The 14,822-nt window shown below is 39.7% G+C and overlaps 1 protein-coding gene across 1 annotated transcript in view; it reads right to left on the reverse strand.

Moving 5' to 3' along the window:
- The window catches only part of LOC116074491 (protection of telomeres protein 1-like), a 60,575-nt gene extending 57,351 nt beyond the window's left edge, over positions 1 to 3,224 (reverse strand). Inside the window, exons 1-2 of the mRNA XM_031347051.1 lie at positions 1,911 to 3,224; positions 439 to 504 (exon numbers count right to left, since the gene is read on the reverse strand). The gene's annotated coding sequence lies outside the window, so the exon portion shown is untranslated. The remainder of the gene's footprint in view (positions 1 to 438; positions 505 to 1,910) is intronic.
- Positions 3,225 to 14,822: the final 11,598 nt, after the last annotated feature.

Consider the following 14,822-nt stretch of genomic DNA (forward strand, 5'->3'; position numbering starts at 1 on the left):
TCCCTATCCAGAGGCTGTATCTGTCCCCTCCCTATCCAGAGGCTGTATCTGTCCCCTCCCTATCCAGAAGGCTGTATCTGTCCCCTCCCTATCCAGAGGCAGTCCTTTTATCCCTGTTGCCTTGTCTCTTATCGTCCTTTGTCTCTTATTCACTGGTGCAAATAAATCTTTGTGTTGAGAATTTGGTCTTTGGGTCCTTTTGCCAACTTTGAGATCCTATCAAAATGTGTCTCCCTATTAAGTAAAAGGCCAAGGGAGACACTACAGCAAAGCTTTGACAATGAAAAAGCAGCTTTTTCTTATATAGGCACTGTCTACTACAAATGTAGTATCTATTAAAATCACTCATATATGTGTGTGTCCCTGTGAAATATACATATAAAAAGTTACCAATTTCTACAGTATAAGTAAAAAGCTAAGCACACATACACCTCATACCTTATTAAGGTCTAATCTTCAAAACAGCTGCTTTGCTTCCAAATATTAAAGGAATAACAGTCTTCCCTAAAATGGAGAGAAAAATACTAAAGATTATTACTTTTACAAATTATATATATAAATTTTTTTCATGCAAAAGTTTGAATATAACTGAAAGCATTTGAAATGTTTTATCTTTTAAGAAAGTCTCACATGTGACTGACTACCTGAGAATTACTGTCCCAACGGTCTCTGCTACAGCCTCTTCCTGCATAAAGCCCATAGCATATACACACGCGTACACACACTCACACACACACACACACTCACAAATAGAACCCATCTCTGGGCAAGCCTGTACTGATGACACACTTGCTGCTAATATCTATGGCTGAGGACTACAGTAGTCTTCAGCAAGCAAGTTCATTGGCCTCCAAAAACTTGCACTGGCACAGTCCACATTAATATACTCATACTGTAGTATGGGATGTGTCAGGCAATAAGGCGATTCCATTCCCTTTATTAATCTTTAGAGAACTTTTCTCTGAGTTTCACTTGGACCATACTTTTAGGAATTCAATATACTGTGTTCTAGTAAATATTAAGTCATCTGGGAAAAATCTGAGAAAAATATGTAAGATTCATAACTTGATTTAAGCCTTATTCAAGATACTTTTAAGTTCATAAATTTCCCAAGCATTTTTTTTACCCGGTAATATAATCTCTCAGCAAAATAAAATAAAGATTGTTTTAGAAACCATTTACAATTTAAGAAAAAAAATTCTAAATGTGAAATGAAAAACTCATCAACTAGGACAATGAGGTCAAGTCAATACACAACAAAAAGTACAATTTAGTCTCTGCCCACTGTGTCAACTTCAAAAAATACTTAGTCAAAAATAATTACCTAGTGTTTTATCACAGTACCTTTCAACTTTTCTTTTGGCTTTCATATTAAAACTTTCTGTCTCACACTCACACCATGGACTCTTTGTAAACAACCATATGGGTATGTGTTATTTATTAAAGAACAAATTAAAATCCATTATGAACCTCATACCAATAAATCACTATCCACTTTTTGAAGAAAAAAAAAACAGATTAAAGGTAGATCCTACATTAATACTCTTCAATATTACATTCCAAACTTTCAAACAGTCAACAGAAAGGCTTCAACTTTACTGATAAAATAGAAAACATGACAAGTTTACTCTAAAAGATATCACCATATCAGTCCAAGATATCAGAGAGCAAACAGCTGGACAGACTGCAAAGTTTCAATTTTCCTTGATCCACCAGAGGAGGTCCAGGCAATAAACTAACACAGCTGAGGAAAGGGATTCTTCAGTGAGAAAAGAGTCTTGTTATCTAACACAAAAAGTGTCTGCAACTAATACAAATTTTAAGGAAAGTTTTTATTGATTAGAAGCCAAGAACGGGCTTTATAAGCATGCAGAGCCCCCAAGAGCTGGTACATACTCTTCTCCACAGACCTGAAAACATTAAGATTACCAGATGAAAGCAGCAGCAGTCACTGGAGCAAACGCAGGAAGCCTGTGAGAATCCTTCTCCTCTACCTTTCATTCAGAACAAAGCCCTCACAATGTGAGGAGAAGTGAAACAAGCCTTGTGAACTTGATGAAAACCCAGTGTGGCTAGAAGAGAACAGAAACAAACAAAACAAAACCCACTGTCCTACTCCTATTTAGAAAGGGACACAAGAGCAAAGCCAAGCCTACAGTTGGGGCAGGTCAAGATGGTCCCACACCAAAGATCTCACCTACATGTCCAACCTTGAACTCATGGCTTAAATGTGTCTCTCCTCTCATCTTGCTCAGCATGGCTAGAAATGACAGTTAAGCTTCCTGTATTCATTGCCCCTCTAGTATAATTGTATTTCAAAGCCTTCTAACTCTTGATTTTGTCTCAAGTCTAAAACAAACTATCTAGATTTAAATGTCACCTCTACCACTTACTAGCTATCTGATCTCAGAAAATTCATTTAACCCTTCTGAAATGCAATATTTTCAAATACATAGGTAAGGCGTAAAGCACTGATGTCATACATTTTTGTAATAATTAAATGAGTTAACACACACAACACCTAAAATGCCACCAGCCATAAAGAAATTACTAAATTAATGCTGGTTTGTTGCTGTTATTGGCATTAGATTTTGATTTTTTCTATCAGCCTACCCATCATCCCTTCAACCACTAATGCTAATTAGTTATAAACTCTTCCCTGTGTTATTGCCTAACTGGTGTTCTTCCACAGCACATACTATGCCTTATCTCTATCATACCTATCATATATTCTTTGTGCAGGAAGCAGAATGGTTTAAATGCAAAGTTTTTCTCCTGCTCAACTCTGTCATGAGACTCTCACACTGTTACTGTAACCTCCACATTCCTCAGCAGGCATACAAATGCTCTCACCTCAAAGAAAGGTAAGTAAAATAGTTACCCTGAAAATAGTAGTTCATCTCTCAGAATCTAACATATAAAAATCAAAAATTCACTTATGTTCACATATCAAAATGCTACTGTTTACTATTAATTAAAATTAGAGATCACTTTGAGTATAGGGGCTACATCAATTTATCTTTGTACCTCAGAAACGTATTTCAGTACATCACAAAACAACAAATGCTAGCTAAGTGAAAACTGGAAAAACATGAATAATATTGAAATATTCAGTCTCAGCTGTAATGGAAAAACAACAACAAAAAAGCTATCCTAAGAGCTCTCACAGAGATACTAAACATAAAATATGTGCATAGTTTTTAGAAGGAAAATGCATTTGAGTTAACAAACTTACCTGGATATGCATCTTACTATAATCACATCCTGTCTGTAGAGGTCTGAAATCTAATTTCTGTAATTTATTCAGTGGCTGAACTTCTGGTACCCATTTGACTTCCTTTATTAATTCAAGAGGCGTAACAATTCTGCTTCATAATGATGTCCAAAGAAAATTCCAATAGAAATAGAAAATTCATGGGCTGGACAGATGGCTCAGCGGTTAAGAGCACTGACTGCTCTTCCAAAGGTCCTGAGTTCAAATCCCAGTAACCACATGGTGGCTCACAACCATCTGTAATGAGATCTGATGCTCTCTTGTAGTGTGTCTGAAGACAGCTAGTGTACTTGCATATAATAAATAAACCTTATAAAAAAATAGAAAATTCAAGCTGATACTTCCTGCTGAGGGCACAAAAAAGCAACGTTTATATATATATATATGTGTGTGTGTGTGTGTGTGTGTGTGCATATATATGTATATAATAAATATATGTATACATAAATATATATGTATATAAATATATATTTATTTATATATATGTGTATATATATATATATATATATATATATATATATATATTGCTTTCTTTAGTTTCAGTGTTGGGGTGGAGGTTTTAGAACATATGATTTCATAGTTTTACTGCAAAGTACTACCACAGTACACTTCTAATGAGCTGAAACGTTTCTTCACTTAGGTTTTATATCAAAGTACTTTTAAAGGCTAGTTTTAAGATCTGTAGCACACACACACACACACACACACACACACACACAGAGGGGTGAGGGGGAGGGAGGGAGGAGATGCTTAACACAGCGGGTTTAGAGAGAGACGGAGGGAGAGAGGGAGGGAGAGAGGGAGGGAGGGAGGGAGGGAGGGAGGGAGGAGAGGCTGAACACAGCGGGTTACCGCTGCCGCCAACGCATAGCGCGCTTTCTCCACAACTACCCCAAATGTGGTTGTAAACAACCCCACACTACATCACCAGGGCCCGTCCACCGGCGATTACGCCAAGAACTCCAGTACCTAGTGTTCACTCACACACAAAACGCCGAGAATCCTGGCAGCTGTTTCAACCTGCGCAGACGCGACTTCCGGAGCCCGCCGGGCAAACGCATGCGCACTCCAATCATTCTTCCGTCTCGGGCTTCCCGTAACTAAAACGAAAGGCAGGCGGGGCCTCGGCCGATGTCCTCCCAGTTCGCCTCAGCCTTGTTGGAAGCCCACTGCTCCTCTTTCCACGCCCCTAAGGGATTTTTTGGGGGGCGGAGGGTAAAACTGTACAAAGGGCAGTAAACTGGCTTGAAAGAGTTCTAAATCCTATAGCCAGTTGGAACCCTGTTCCCAGTGAGACTCCAAATTCTATTTAGTTGAATAAATGGCTCAGAGGAAAACCCTTTGTTCACCTTCTAAGTTAAGCCCCCAAATGCACTTTTTACAGGATGTAAATAGAGAAAGAAAACAATGTTATTTTGTTGTCTTTTAATCGCAGTTTAGGGCTATTGTGCTATTGTCAGGCAAGTTGAAAAATATCAAGAACCCTTTGTTAGCCTTTCTTTACTATATTTTTGAGTGACTAAACATTGTAATGAGTTTAGAAACTTTGTAATGATTAATTTCAGAATATAGATACCTGAACAAGAATATGTAAGCTTTAAAAGTTTATCATGATTATTTGGAATTATTATTTCTATCAGGTTAAAGGGCGTTTTTAAACACAGAATAACATTTTTTATCTTTCTCAAAATGTTCCACTATTAGTTTAAATTGAATCTTTATCTATTCACTATGGCCACCCACTTTTTTCAGGAAGTGGAAAAAGTTTAGAAATCCCATTGATAAAAATGAAGGTCTTTTGTTCATTCTTTTAAACTACACGTAGCAGTAATGGCACTGCCTAGTAGTAAATGTTAATCTTTCTCCCCTACAATTTGTTCATCAAAGACTGTGTTCACTGACAAAAATGATGGGATTGTATGCATTTATGGTAAAATGGAATTGATCTCCGTTGTTCTATCAATAGGAAAAAAATCAATTAAAGATATCTTTCCCAAGACTGAGAAGAATAGATGTGATTTCCATATAATTGAGTTAAAGAAGTTCAGTGTAATTGGGGCATATTCCACCTATAACATGAAGTCAGAATTTGGCACAATGGTATAGAATATGTGGAGAAAACCAAATAAACTGGCATTGGCACTTATGTTCCCATTAAAATGATGCAAATGGGACCAATTTTGAAGTGAATATATTAGATTAAAAGGAGACTTAAAATCTTTGGTTTGTTATTTATGTCTGCCCATCTATGCTAGTGTCATCCATATTAAACCTCACAACATTACCCATAGTGATCTAATAGGAATGTTAATCAATTAGTCCCTATTTTTATATTAGAAGTTATCTTTTGCTTTTTGTTTGTGACAGATAGCTTTGTATCAACCCACTGGTTCTTCAGCAGAAAACTCCCACTGTCTTTGCTGCAGTTAGATTTAAGTGTGTTTCAGATTGTTCAGAGATAGAAGGCAATATTTTCTGGTATATCTTTAGCAGATATGTCAAGATTATCTGTCTGAATACAGATTTCCTGGGAATTCTTCCTGGAACTACATAGGAAAATATGTGCATCATTTCCTCTAGCAGAAATCACAAAATCAGAGGGAAGATTGATGAAGTTAGTTCTGTGGTTGACTGAGTGGTAAACAAGATAAAAATGAAAAACAAAAACAAAACCCCTACCACCTGAAGTCAGTACTAAGCCCTTAAGCCAACTCTCCCCACATCTCATTTTCCTCATGATTTCTAGTGATATATAATAGTATATGTTTTTATTTTTTGCTTTGGTTTTCTATTGATAGCATCAAAATGTAGTCTTATTTTAGGAAAATGCAATAAAAATCGTAGGCCAGTGGTTCTCAACCTATGGGTCACTTCACCTTTGGGGTTCTCAAACTTAGAAAAGTTAAGAACCACTGTCATCAATAAAAGGTATTAATTAACTACCAGTAACCTGCACATGAAGTTGATATCATCTTAGCCCATACAATAAAACCCAATGTTGTTTCAAAAATGTATACATCCTGTGCATTTATACTCTAGTCACACCTAATGTCTTACCTGCCTTCCCAAGTTTCCTTACTAGCTTTGTATCTCCCATTTTAGATGTTCACATCCTCAACTTTGTCATAAATTCAGCCTCTTTCTTTCAGATGCATATTAGATATTTCAAATTAGATACCTAATTTGATGGAGTATCTTTCCATCTCTCTAATCATAACAATCTAAACCCCAAATATTGATTAACTGACCCCTAACAATTCTCCTTTTAAATGCTCACCGTCTCAGTCATGTATCTTCTTCATAGAATCACTTAGAGTACTGAAGATTGAGTGCTTATTGATAGTCAAACATTGAAATTCTAGTATGAAGCAAGTGAAAGGCACCACTTAGAGGAAATAACTGGACATGAGTTTACATCCTTCCCTATGACAGCAATGTACTTGTTAGAACAAGAAAAGAGTGAGCCCCCTCTCTGCCATGTGGAAATACAAGAAAAGGAGTCATCTATGTATTAGAAAGCAAGCCAGACTCCAAACACCAAATATGACAATGCCTGGATCTCCCAGCTTCCTAATTATGAGGAGCTGAGAAGTCCTGTAAGAGTCACTGTGTCTTTGCTATTCACTATAGCAGTCTGGACTGATGAAGATATAGGCCAAAGCATGTCAATTTCTTCTTGAAATGTCTGTGCATGTCTACAAATAAAATACTTCCTTTCAGAATCAATACTGTTTTGAAACCAGACATTTACTAGCATATCTACAATCCTTTCATCATTCACTGGGGCCAAAGCAATAATATCCTAAAACAACTTCATTCATCCCTGCTTAGCCATTTATATCTAGTTATCCACTTGAAAGCACAATGATTCTTTTAAAATACAATCATCAAATATCACTTTTCTTGTGATTTTTCAGTATTTTTCAATAAACTAAAATAAAAATCAATATAGCCTCTAACTAGATTGTAGATTTATGTTCAAGTCTCCCCAATTTCTTCACTAAATAGTATTTGCTGTTTATTTTTGAAACATTATACACATATTTTCTTAAATTCTCTCCCCACATACCACTTAAATCACTTCCTCTCTTTAAAGTCATTACTGTGGAGTCACATAATCAGAGTATATTTGACAATAATTTACTCTTTATCCATTGAATATCTTGAATATGTTTTACAGAAAGTAGCTCTATTGATGAAAACTGAAGGTAATTTTTGGCTTGTGTATATCAGCAGCAAATACTAACTAAGGTGATATTGCCTGTATGTTGTATTAATTAGAGAAGGTGGCTTATGATCTTTTTATTTATGCTGTTTAAAACTATGACTAGAAGTGTGATTTATTAGTACAGAGTTTTTAATGTTTATTACTTGGGAAGACCTGTATCTCATAAAAGTTGATTCCATAAATGCTTTGGTCATAGTATACTCTCCAGTGTAAGAATCCAGGCACTTTTTGGTACTATTCTGGTGGAGAACACTCAGCCATCTTGATGTTTAGAGGCCCTCACAATCCACGCATTTCTAGATAAGGTAAGTACATATGCTTTTAACAATTGAAAGGACAGATGTCTACCTTGGATTTGATGGACACAAAGATGTAGTAAGCTCTGATATAGGATTTAACACTGTTCCTTGCTTTGAATGCATCTACATCCAAATGATGGTAGGGTTAAAAATTAGTATAAAAAGGAGTGAGGGATGTTGAACATGATACTGACGTTGAGACTGAGCATCATTATTTAATGTCTGGATTTAAAGGAAAGCTCTCAGTTTGCTTCTGTTCAGCTTAATGTTGGCTATAGGTTCACTGGCTATCACCTTCATTGTTCTGAGATATACTTCATCTATTCCTAATGACTCCGGATCTTTAATCATGAAGGCATCTTGAGTTTTGTTAGATGCAGTTTTTGATAGGTATCCAGGTTACTATGTGATTTTTTTCTGCTTAAATTTTATTTACATGATATATTACACTTTCTGAGTTGTTATTCACACCTAACATCTCTGAGATGAAACCCATCCAGTCGTGATTTTGATATTCTTAATATGCTCCCTGAATTTGGTTGCAAATACTTTTTTGTTGTTGTAAATACTTTATTTTATTTTACTTATTCACTTTATATCCTGCTCTCTGCCCCTCTCACAGTCACCCTCTTCAACAATCCTTCCCCATCCTCCATTCCCTTCTTTTTTGAGCCAGAGGATGGGCCTGGATACACCCCAAACTATCCTGTTCTCAATTACCAGGCCAAGCCTCAGCTGCTCTTCATGACCCTTTCATGCTTTTCAAACCAGTACCACCTGGGTGACTCTTAGACATTACCAAGTCTTGCTGCAGTATGAGGTACAACCCTGGCTATCTCTGGAACATTGCTTCTTTGTGCTCTCAGAAAACACTTCCCAGAAGATGTCACCTCAGTGATGCTAGTCTGTCTTAATCACAGCTAATTTCTAAGCTCCAGATAACCAGCATTAATCAAGGACTCTGGCAAGCCCGGGAACCACCTAGTGCCCCCTTTTCTCCCTGCCCCTTTCTCTCTTGGCCCAGGGCTAACTGAGCTGCCCCTGGTGCCCCCACTTTGTTCTCAGCTCTTCCACAGTGTCCAGTGACGTCCTATGATGCCCAAGCTAGAACTTGTCGTTGGCCTCCATGAGGCCCAGGGACAACGGACTGCTCCCTCCCACCCCTGCAGACTGGGGTTAGTGGCTTCCTACAGCCAGACACCCACCAGGTGGCATGGAGAGCACAGACAGTCTCCTGTCCATCAGGGCAGTACCCCAAGCTCTGGCTCTCCCGAGGTACCCAGCAGTCTGTGGTGCTCGAGAACCAGAGTCAAGCCTGTGCCTTCCCTACCCCCCCCCCCACCTCCAGCAGGGTCTGGTGGCTTAACAAGGCCCAACACCCCGTCTTGTGGTGGTTCCAAGGGTCCCGAGCTCTGGAGGGATGCGTGTCTCCCTCCCACCCCTTTATTTCCCCATTGCCCTGCTCAGCTCACCCTACAAAGGATCTTGCTATTTAAAGGAAACTGATCTCAAATTCACTGTGCAGCTGAGGCTGATCTCAAACTTACAGCATTTCTGCTTCAGCTTCCTCAAGGTCAGGTTTATTTTATTTTAATTTATTTATGTATTCACTTTGCATCCCAGTATCAGCATCCCGCTCCTCCTAGAACCTCCTCCCACAGATCTTACCTCCTTTCCTTCTTCCCCTTTTCCTGTGGGAAAGGGGAACCCCCTTTTGGGTATCACATCAGCTCCCCCACAGCATATCAAATCCTTGCAAGACTAGGTGTATAGGCTCCCATTAAGGCCACACATGGCAGTCCAGTTAGGGGAACAGAATCCATAGTCAGAAAGGTAACAGATTTAGGGATAGTCCCTGCTCCAGTTGTTGGGGGACCTGCATGAAGAACAAGCTGCACATCTGTTACAGCTTTGTAGGGGGCATAGCTCTCAACCTGTGTTTGTTCTTTGAACACACAAGTGTCCAGGTTAGTTGACTCTGCTGTTCTTCCTGTCAAGTTCCTGTTCTCTTTGGATCACTCAATTTCTCCTCTTACTCTTCCATAAAGCTCGATGAGTTCCATGTAATGTTCAACTATGGGTCTGTGCATCTCTTTTCATTGATGGGTGGAGCCTCTCAGAGGACATATATGCTAGGCTCATGTCTGCAAGCATAACAGGGTATCATTAATAGTGTCAGGGATTGGTTCTTGCCCATGGGATGTGTCTCAATTTGAGGCAGTCATCATTTACACAATGGAATACTACTCAGCTATTAAAAACAAGGACATCATGAATTTTGTGGGCAAATGGATAGAACTAGAAAATATCATCCTGAGTGAAGTAACCCAGACCCAAAAGGCCCTACACAGTATGTAGTCACTTATAAGTGGATATTAGACATAAGTACAGCATAATCATGCTATAATTCACAAACCCAAAGAAGCCACAAGACAAGGAGGGCCCACTGGAGGGTGGTTACATCTTTTGCAGAAGGGTAAATAAAATAGATATTGGAGGTGATTGGAAAGAGAGAACATGGAAAGAGGGGTTGGAGAGGGGAGGAAGGTTCAGTTGTAGGGAGAACATGGGAGAGAAAACATAAATTGTAGGTGGGTGAATGGACAATCTCTAGGGCATGCCAGAGATTTGGATGGGAGTAGGGACACCAAGGTGTCTATGGAACTACTCTAGTTGAGATTCCTAGCACTGGGGGATAGGGATACTGATGTAGCTACTTCCTGTATCAAGGCAAGACTCTTAATCTCAACCCTCACAACTTTTCACCCCGAATGTGTCCTGCCTACAGGATGTGCTGGGACAAGGCCTTGAGGACAAACCTGAGCCTGGCTGGAGTTTTGTAAACTGTCTCAGTCACTTCCATACTGGAGCAGCATGGCCTGCTTAAGCCTGCCTTTGCCTAGCTACTGCTAGTTACATAGAGTAACTTTGTTGGCTCTGTCAGTCACCCCATACCCTTCCTCAGCTTTCCCCTCCCCCTATGTCATCTCACCTCAGCAGAAAACTCCACCTCCTCTCTCAGCCCTTTATAAAGAAAAGATCGATACAATAAAATGAGTTCCTGCTTTGACAGACCCCCTGGCTTAGGGTGGTTATTCTCCCAGTAGGCAGGAGATCTGAGCTGGGACACTCATCATCCCGCTCAGCCCCCAGAGAGAGGCTGGACCAGGTTCTCTCTCTTGTCAGGATCTGCCTGTAAAGAGCCCGGCAGATAAGCCGAGATGGAGGGATTGTTCATGCAATGAAGGGTATGTATTTTTAACAATAAACTAATAAAAATAACTTTTTTCTACTCTAATTTTGAATCATACTGAATAAATGGATGAACCAAAATGTCTTCTGGTTTCTAGTAGGTTTAATTTGCATGTAGATTTCAAGTAATTGTATTCAATTATTTAAACCCCACTTAATAGTTTCTATCCACAGAATAAAGTTCTTTGAAGACATATCGAGTAATTTGTTTATTATGTTTGTGTACTGAAAAGATATTCAGTGATTAAGATCACTTGATTTGTAAGCATGAGAAAATGAGTTTGAATCCCTAGCACTCATATAAAAAGATAGGGAGCGCTATGTCTCTCAGTTTTCCCAGTGTTGATAACTGTTGTGGGGGTTCGGGGGGATAGGTGGTTTGCAAGAGCTCATTTGCTGGCTAGTCTAGCAAAAATGCAAACTTGTAGTAACAGTAAGAGTCCTATCTCATGCCAATAAAGCAAAGGCTCATAGAGAAAGATATCTGAAGTATTGATCTAACCATTGGCTTGGGTGCAGATACATCTACATATTCAGAGGCACCACACAAATACATAGCACTCACACACAAAATGTATTTTTGTGTACCCTGGCTTACAATTTGCTCTGAAGTGTAAGATCACTAATCACTGGAATTTTGCCTCCTTTAATTACCATTCTGGCACTCACTTTGAAAACTCAGAAATCAGCCTGCTTGCATGATAGATTTAAAGGTATGCACCAGCAAACATGAAATATTCCTGTTCACCTTTCTTCACATATACTTTCTGTTTTATTTTGGGTGAGCCAAGGATCTTCTGAGGTTTATCTATTTTCTCTATGCCATTTCTGAGCTGACAGATTATGTTGAATTCTGTCATACTCATCTGTAATGGCTATTCCTGGTTGTCAACTTGACTATATCTGGAATGAATTATAATCCAGAATTGGAGGGCTCACCTGTGATCCAAATTTTGAGGCATGGAGATCTTGAAGCACAATGGCTATGAAAAGCTAGGCCCAGGAAAGTTAGTATATGACTTTAATCCCAGAAAGACTAAGGCAACTGAGTTCAAGGTCAACCTGGGACAAAACAAGTTCCTGATCCCGGCAGGGTGGTGCACACCTTTAATCTGGGCCACAGCTTCTGCTGGAGACCTACATAAGGACCTTGGAAGAAGGAAGGTTCCCTCTTCTTCACTGCTTGCATTTACTTGCCACACATCTGCTGAACCTACTTCTACAGAAGGCCAGCTGAAACAACTGCCTTGTAGGACTGAGCAACTCCTAGATTCTTGGACTTCCCATCCACAGCTGACCATGGTTGGAGAGTTGGACTACAGACTGCAAGTCATCATAATAAATTCCCTCAATATAGAAAGACATTCCATTCGTTCTGTGACTCTAGAGAACCCTGACTAATACACCAATTGGTTTTGAACTTTTTAATGATTCTTTGTGAATTTCATGTCATGCACCCCAGTCCAACTCATTTTCCAACTCTTTGTATCTGCTTTACTCCTTGTAAAATTCTCTCTAAAAGAAAAATTTAAAAGAATACAAATAAAACCCAACAAACAAAGAAAAACAATACATCATGAAAGCTGCAGTATGTCACACTTTTGTACACTGTTTTGTTTATAGTTGGTGTGATTTATGCAGATCTCTCTGATGAAGAACTGGAGTTGTATGGTTACATACAACTTTTAGGTGTCTTATCAAGAGAACCTGGACACGCCTTCATACTAGGTGTTCTGTGTCTGCCAAGTGGCTCAAGTCTGGGAACTGATTCATGGGCTGAGATTGCTTTTTGCTGCAATCCAATGTAGCCTTTCATTTCCTTGAAATTTTGTCTGCATATACAGATGAAACAAAAATTCAATAAGTTAGTTTTTTATTTCATGAATGGAAAAACTGTAATTAATTAGCCAGTATGAAACATTCTTATGAATCATATCATAATAAAATTTACTTTGCTTATGCTTACTATTAAGGGTTAAGCTATTATGAAAATTTCTTTGCCTATACTATCCATTACAATAACTAAAATCACCTTGCTTTTTGTGACCTATTGTTGCCACCTGGCCCCTGCTACCACTGAGCCAAATTAGACTCATTGCATTTAACTCATCCAACTGAGCATCTCCAACCCAAAGCTCTGGCACAAGGACAAAGTACAAAAAAATTCTTCAAATGTGATTGCACCCCTTTCATAGTTTTGTATATTGTAAACTTGTTGAAGAGCATGTTTTCTAGGTATTACTGTAGTTGAAACTGTCTCGCAGTTTCACAAACCGAGTTCTGCCTCAACCAAAGGGAAAAAGGAGACCTGAAACACAGAGTTCGAGAACAAAAGGACACAAAGCCAAGTAGAGGGTTTCCAATCAAGGCTCATTTACTTGGGGGTGGTTTGAGCTTATACAGACAGGTAAGAACTGAAAGCTCCAGAAATAAAATATTTGCATGACATAAACATTGAGAAGTCAGGGAAGAGTCAGGAGGGAGTCACCAACTCAGATGTCCTCAGGCAATAGGTGTTGCCACAGGCATAGTTGTATCTCAGCATGAACTTCTCCAGCAACTTCTTTCAGAGATAAGCCAATAGTCTGTAGAAGGTCTTTCCACCTTGGGTGGAGGCTGCCAAAGGCCTGAGGCTGAACTGTGCGTGGGAGGCAACATGTGGCACACCGATCACCCTGACCAGCAGGGAAGAAAGTCTAGCACACCAGTTCCTTCCAGCCACAGTTTACTCAGGAGCTGTTAGTTACATGAGAATCAAGGGTGTGTCCCCGAATGGTCTGTGAGTGCTGCTTAAATACCCTTCGTAGGACCGCCCATGAGCCCATACCACGTCGGCTACAACCTCATGACAAAATATCAGACCACTGGCAGGTGCAACCCTCTTGCCAAATAAGGACTTGTTTACTCCTTTGCAGAAGAATGGTAGGCACCATCTTTAAGGCGCGGCAGCAGCGCTCCACAGTTCCCCCTTTTTGTTTTAATAGGATAAGCAGTTACTGCTTGATCAAGCGAGTTCCATTACGTAGGATCTCACGATCAAGGACAGACAGGCTTAAACCATGGCACTCACTCTACTGGGTGCAATGGGCAAAGCCCACCAGGTGCAAGAGCTGAGTCCCAGGAACCAGGCTGGGCACCCATCCTGTGTGCAATGATGCCTGTAGGCCTCCAGGGGTGCAAGGGCTGTCCAAGCCTAGGAGACTTATGGGGTTACAAGTGGTTACTGCTTCAATGCCAACAACCATGCTTGGGGAGATACACCAGCCTCAATGGCTTGAAAGGCACGCACCACCAGAGCCCTCTCACGTCTCTGGGCTCTTGCCATCTGACAGATGCAAAATAGGCAGAGTGCACAGACACCTACTAGGGCAACAGCTAGCACTCCTATTCCCGCCCACTCTTTAAGACGAATCATTGCTTGATGAATCCACGTAGTCAGTCCCTCAGCCATGGAGATATCTACACGAGTGGAGTTGACAGTTACAATCGCCATCCTTAAATTCTGCATTAAATCATCAAAGCTTCCTGACCAATTTCCTGTAAGATACTGACTGGGACAAATGTCTGGAAAGATTAGCTGCATGAGACATATTATTATAGGGGACCGAAGTAACACACAATCCTTTCATCTTCCATTCACACCCAAGCTGAGCCAGCTGCCATAAAGTATCAACTTGTTCCTGTACCAAATCAATACGTTAATTCAAAATCAAAAGGCTGCCCTTTAACTGAGCATTCAGGGCTCTCTGAGTTCAACTACTTGAGGAGA

Source organism: Mastomys coucha, unplaced genomic scaffold, assembly GCF_008632895.1.
Source record: "Mastomys coucha isolate ucsf_1 unplaced genomic scaffold, UCSF_Mcou_1 pScaffold3, whole genome shotgun sequence".
In the NCBI taxonomy this organism is placed as follows: Eukaryota; Metazoa; Chordata; class Mammalia; order Rodentia; family Muridae; genus Mastomys; species Mastomys coucha.